The 6,598-nt window shown below is 35.8% G+C and overlaps 1 long non-coding RNA gene across 1 annotated transcript in view; it reads left to right on the top strand.

Annotated features, from left to right (window-relative positions):
- The window catches only part of LOC109950439, a 12,758-nt gene extending 6,558 nt beyond the window's left edge, over window positions 1–6,200 (top strand). The window contains exon 7 of the long non-coding RNA XR_002272638.1: window positions 5,865–6,200. This is a non-coding gene — a long non-coding RNA (uncharacterized LOC109950439). The remainder of the gene's footprint in view (window positions 1–5,864) is intronic.

Below are 6,598 nucleotides of genomic sequence, written 5' to 3'. Positions count from 1 at the left end.
AATTAATATCAGCCATCATGGGGGCCAGTTGGGGGACTGTAGCTACCTGGTGAAAATACAAGGCAGGAACGTGAAGAGCTTTAACGAAAATATCGCGCAGCGTGGGAATCTAAGAAGAGCCGGTTCCCTAGGCATGGTTGATAGACAGGCTTTGCTGACCCATCCCACCATTATTTTGTTATTTATTTATTTATCCAAAAGCAATGTAAAAAGTAGATTGGGAGTAGTTTTTTTTAATAAATCCAAATGCATTATAAAAAGTAGATTGTGCAACATTCTAAAGGAGATTTGAATGCTAACTAGTAGATTCACAACACACATTTAATGTGGCTGATAAAGTGTGAAAAAATTGAGAAAGGATTTGAAAAACCCACATTTAAATTACCAACAACGTTTTTACACATACCTCACCTGAAAGAAAAACAAATTTACACAGGAAAGTTTGATTTACCAATAACTTAGAAGCCGGTTCGGGCTTTTTTTAAAAAAATAATTGAAAACTTGTTCTTTTCATTGCATAAAGAGATCATACAGAGAGAAAGCAAATACAATACAATAAAGTAGAGGAGAGAAGCAGCTCCCAATGCACACCAAACAAGCACGCACTAGCAGTCAAATAATGGAAAACGTAACCATACACATGGTTGATGGAAACAGGCTTTGCCGACCTATCCCACCATTATTTTGTATTTTTTTTAATCCAAAAGCATTATAAAAAGTAGAACAAAAAAGCTTTATATTTTTTTTATTTTATATATATATTTATTTATTTTTGGGGTCAAGTAGTAGTACAAAAAAGCTTTGAAACGCAATAGCAGTAGCATGTGAAACTTGACACTTTTATGGGGAAATGTGGTGTCTTTTGATCAGGTAAATGGTTGTCTTTTGCTCGGGTAAAGCTAGTGTTTGATAAGAAGCAACACTGGGTCAGTAAAACAAGCTAGTACCTAGTGTTTGATGGGAAGCAACATTGTAAAGCAGTGTTTCAATATCGCGCAGCGTGGGAATCTTAGAAGCCGGTTTCCCAGACATGGTTGATAGAAACACGCTTTGCTGACCTGTCCCAGCATTATTTTGTTTGTTCCTTTTTTTTATCCAAAAGCATTATATAAGTAAATTGGGAGTGGAGGAATGCTAGCGCCATTGTAAAACGCAACAGTAGCGCCATTGATTGGGACAGTTTTACTTTTTATTTGGGATATAATCATTAAAGATAAACCTTAATCAAATATACTCACTTTATAAAATTTAACAACAAATACTCATTTTCCAACCTGAAAGTACTACGTTACCTTTCATATAAATACTTCAATAGTTCATTGTCTAATTTGTGATCCATATAGGCTCAAGGCTATAGTTTTAAAAAGAAATTACGTGAACTTTGTGGTTCAAGCCTTTCCACATTAGACAGTTGCCTAATATGTGGTTCAAATTGATTGTGCTCTTTGTTTTTTCGCAGTTTTAGCACAATCTTTTGTTATGAATAAATTGAAATGTACTGCCTAGGGAACTCCTCGAAGAGGGTGAATTACATATTATGGCATTTGTCATCTAAATGAGACGCTTCTCTTCAATTATGTTTCTTTTTGCTTCTCTTCAATTGTGTCTCTATTGAAAACCATAAGAGTTGCTGCAACACTATTTGCTTTAACACTATCAACTACTTCTCACTTGATTTGCGTCGATAGCAAGCTTCCAATCATTGTACTGCATTGTCTATAATTTGCAACTGGTTCAGCATGGATCTTATGAAAACCATGGCGTTCTAATTGTGATTGAATTGAAGTATCTTTTGTAAACGACATGTCGTTCAAACTTTGAGTTGGGTCGTAATTCGACCCCTAAACTGCTCAGAAAGACTTGTAGCCCGAAAAAGAAAACAATAGGTTGTAGCAAGCTCATACGCAAATCCTCATAAATGCGAGTCTCTCTTGAGGAATCTTAATTGAGGCCAGATCGTAGCCGTTGTATGAAATTGGACGGCTGGATTAAAAAAGCAACTTAAGTTACAAACTGGTCCTCTTCAACCCGTAAGTCAAGCAGAGATCCATCCACCGCACAAGTCACCTATTTGAGTTTTTATATTTAAACTCCACTCTCTCTCTCCGCCTTCTCTTCTCCTCTCTCATCTATTCCATGTCTCTCTTTTTATTTTTCTCCCATAATCCAAAATCAGATCAACAGCCAGTCTCTTGATCATATTCAGATGTTTTTATTTTCATTTTCTTCAGGAATTCAAGAGTTAGGCTTTCTTTAGAGGAACCAAAATTTGAAGAAAAAAATTAAGAAAGTGGCGAAATAGGTGTAAGACTGTTTCCCTCTTTTCGATCGAGGCAACTGATGAAAGGAAATTTTGGTCCTTCTTCTTTTGAGTGCAAAGCATGCCACCACCAAGCCCTGAATTTGGGCTTGAATGGAATGTGAGTAGATGGATATGTTGCGTCCGAGATCTGACTTTAATCAAAAGATTGTTCGGCCGAGCAAGGAATCTTCTCACGGCCTAGGTTTTTTCACTGCCTCGGGGTCAAGGCTTTATGTGAGCGATCAAATGATGTGGAGTGGGTGGAGATGAAGATTGAAGGTGAAACGTAATGAAACAAAGAACAAGTGCGTAAAGTAAAGGTGCTTAAACTTAAATATAATTTAAAGACAAAAGCGTAAAGTAAAGTGCGAAAGATGTAAAGACGAGAATTAAAGTGCGATAAAATGAATAAAAGCGATAAATAAAACAAGAATGAAATGAAAGCGATAAGAACGATAAAGAAAAATGAACTTGAAATTAAACTTAATTGAAGTGCGATAAAAAGTAAAGCAATTGAAATAAACTTGAATTTAAATGACAAGAAAATATAAATTGAACGAGAATTTGAAACTTGCACTAAGAAAAGGAAGAACTCGCTACACTAGGTGCATGAAAAGTAAAATCCAAAGTCTAGGAAAAGAAAAGTGGGAGACAAAACATAGGTTTGTCTGTCTGATGCTGTGTGCCTTCTGCCTTCATTTGGTGAAGTTTATATAGGGAGCCCATGGGCTGGCCATTGAATGGCCAAATGTCAACTCTTTCAAAATTCTTTCCTTTTGAAGCCCCATGAATCTGTGGATCACGTCGGCGGAGATATAATGGTTGCTTGATTTTCTCTCGTTTTGGAAAATTCGGAATCGTTATCAACATCCTTGATTTCTTTCCTTGTGAGGCCTCCATCATGTGCACACTGACCTCCGAAAATCTTGGGTGTGATTTTGTGGCTTGGGCTTGGACCTCCGAGATTTCATCTTGACATCTGGTGGAACCTCATGCCCTTTGAATTTTTTGAATTCTAGAGTTGGCTGACCATCCGCCAAGGTGGGTGGTATGGGAACTCCAAATATTTGGATGTTGGATTTGGCCCCAAGTTGGACTATCTTTGAGTTCTCAAAATATTCGAATATTGGGAACTCGGCGGACATACCTCTGGCCGAACTTCAACTCCCTCGGCGGAAATACCTCTCGCCGAACTCCAACCCCTCGGCCCAACTTTGCTTGCTCAAGTGTTGTGAGGAGGGCGCCTGGGTGCGCAAGGAGAAAATTCGCCCCCGCCCAACTTTTTGCAAGATGAGTAATCGACCAAGGCATTTAAGGAGTGCTCGGCCCAACTTTTTGAGAAGTAACCAGCCACTTTTGCAAGGATACGCCCAACCACTTTTGCAAAGGGAAGTGCCCGGCCATATTTTTGAGAAGGCACCATGGCCTTTGAAGAAAAGACCTCGGCCACCTTTTTGAGAAAGCACCTTGGCCGATAGGAATTCTCGACTAGGAATTTCGCCGCTAGGAATTCTCGACCGCTAGGTCTTCTTCGGTCCTTAGGAATTGGCCCGCTAGGAATTCTCGCCCACTAGGAATTCTCGGCTGCTAGGATTGCACAACTAGGAATTCCTCCTTGGCGGATTGGGTGAATTTTGACCCACCCCAAAACAAAGACAATGAGAAAATAATGAGAAAATGTATGATAGAAAAGGAACTGCATCTGTGCACCCATGGCTCATTTTTGAAGGTGGAGATCTAGAAATCCCTTTTCCTCTTCCATCACATTCCAGACTGATTTTTTTTTCTCTTTCTAAAAAATAAAGGAAATAAAAGTTTAATTTGATAAAACTGTCTCGAAAATGATTTAAGTAAAAAGTGAGGGACTAACAATTTTGTTTCACTCGCTTGCATCAAAATTGAAAGCCCCAGTAAGAAATAATTCATCCAAGTTTGGGATCAGATTGTGCCCCAATTTGATTTATTGACGAGAGCAAAGAACGAAACTTCTTCCATCCCCACAATGACGACACAATAAGTCAGGCAAGATAGCAACCCAACAACACCTCTTACCCATCAGCCGGCTATGGTGCAGACGATCTCTGCTTCCATGGTCGGCAATTTCTTGGATGAAATTTTTCAATATTTTTTAATTTTTATTTATGCTTCAGTTCCTGCGCGAAGCTCTCTTTTTCAACACTATTGTTTGTGTGTCCATGGAAACTGCAAGCGTCACGCACATTAACGGTAAAACATGTTGAATTTTGTGGCTGTTGAGTTCGTAACAATTTCTAGAAAAAATTTCAAAAGCAGAATGAAATATAATAATAATTTAGGATAACAAGTGAGGATGTGGCAAGTTGATTGGTGTATATGCGTCCAGCTGTTGAAAAAATATGCACTTAGATCCCGCCATGTGTTGCCTTTCGCTTATTTTGCTTTTTTAACACAAATTTCTTAAGAAAATGTTAATAAATAATAGGAAAATCAGTGCCAAGAATATATTATAATTGCTTCTCACATTGATATGAAGGATTTCCAAAAGAAAAGCAAACTTTTTTGGCAATTAAGAACAATAAAACAATATTAAATAAACAAAAATGATTATAAAGGACAATTATATAAAAGAAGATTGATGTCAACCAAAATGAATGCAGGCAAATGTACGCCCAACACAATAAAATCAAATACATATTTTTTCTTGAAATTTCAATTAAAACAATTTAGACCAACGGTTTTGAAACACTTCAATGTTTTGGTTTTGAAACACTTCAATATTTTAGTTTTAGAACACTTTAACAGTTCAACATTGTATGTTTCAACATAAATTGATTAATTAGTAATAGGTAATGAACTTGTACATAACTTTCGATTTACCCCCTACCCTTTTTTTTTATATAAATATTATAGAAAATTAAAGATATGCTCTTTTTATTTTTTGCCAATTTTCCATTTGACGTCTAAATCCACAACATTTCATCCAATTTGTCGTTAAAAAATAAAAATAAAAACATTTCATCTAATTTGCCAATTTTTATATATATACTGAAAAATAAAAAATAAAGTTTGAAAAATTGAAATATACTCTCTCTCTCTCTCTCTCTCTCTCTCTCTCTCTCTCTCTCTCTCTGTGCGCAGAGGCTGCGTTAGTATGAAAATTGTATTGTCATTTCCTAGACTCTAGCATAGGTTGGGAATTAGTGTGTGAACATGTTTTACTGAGAGTTTTGGCGCAACACATTCATTCTGGATCTTTGAAGTATGACCTGATCAATATGAGAAACTGAGTTCAGGTAAATCATGACATAATCATGCATTCATTATAGGATTCCTAGTTGGAGTTATGTTCAATCAAGTATTTTCATGTTAATCCTATTTTTAATAGGATTAGATTTTATATCTTGAGATTACTTTCCTAGTTAAACTCTATTTTGATTTAAGTTAAAAGATTATGTTTTTATCATTTTGGTCTTGGAAAGTTTGTTTCAATTGATATTCTATTTGACTTCGTTGTTTACATGCTGATATACATTGTTTTATTGGATAACAATTGATGGTTGGAAAACCATCTTTTATACTATAGAACATGACGAAACCATATAGGATTCCAAGACTATCAAATTGAATGCATGACAAGACTTTGAGTTGGGGCTGTGGGCCTTCACGTGATTGAGAAGAATAGGTTTTGTATAAATCATTGTGTGCATCTCTGTTATCAGTAGGTTACATGTATTTTTTTAGAAAGACATCTCCTACAGATAATTGACGGTGGGTGAGTATTATAAAGATAAGTTAAGGATGGCGTGCGCGGGTACAAATATTATAATTTATCCCCAAAGTTCAACGGTGAAGACGAACTGTTTTGTCTATTTTTATTTTTCTTTATAATTTCTCTTGTTACCTGTGCTTTGTGGCTGAATCATCAATGCATTTTTCTCGAGTAATACCACCGTAGGAAGGGGGCTTTTGCATAGTGTGTACACAATGATTTGTCTATTCTTTTTTTTTTCTTTTTTCTTTTTTACAATTTCTCTTGTTCATTGTCCTTTTGCGGCTAACTATCAATGCATTTTTAACTTAATTAAAAGAAAATAAAAGAAAAAACCTATTTTCACATTCTTTAAGTCTACAATAATATTTTTTTAATTGAGATAAACAATTAAAGCAGAAAGCAGTTGAGGTTCAGATTTATTTGGAGTACCCCTTTATAACAAAATTATAAATTTTTTATAATATTCACCTGATTTTTGCCTAGGTACAAGTTCAATTTTTCTGATTTTCGCTTTCATTTCTTCGGCAAAATGCCAAATTTTGAGC

This window comes from Prunus persica, chromosome G7, assembly GCF_000346465.2.
Source record: "Prunus persica cultivar Lovell chromosome G7, Prunus_persica_NCBIv2, whole genome shotgun sequence".
NCBI lineage: Eukaryota > Viridiplantae > Streptophyta > Magnoliopsida > Rosales > Rosaceae > Prunus > Prunus persica.
This window is presented reverse-complemented; position numbering and strand designations above follow the sequence as displayed.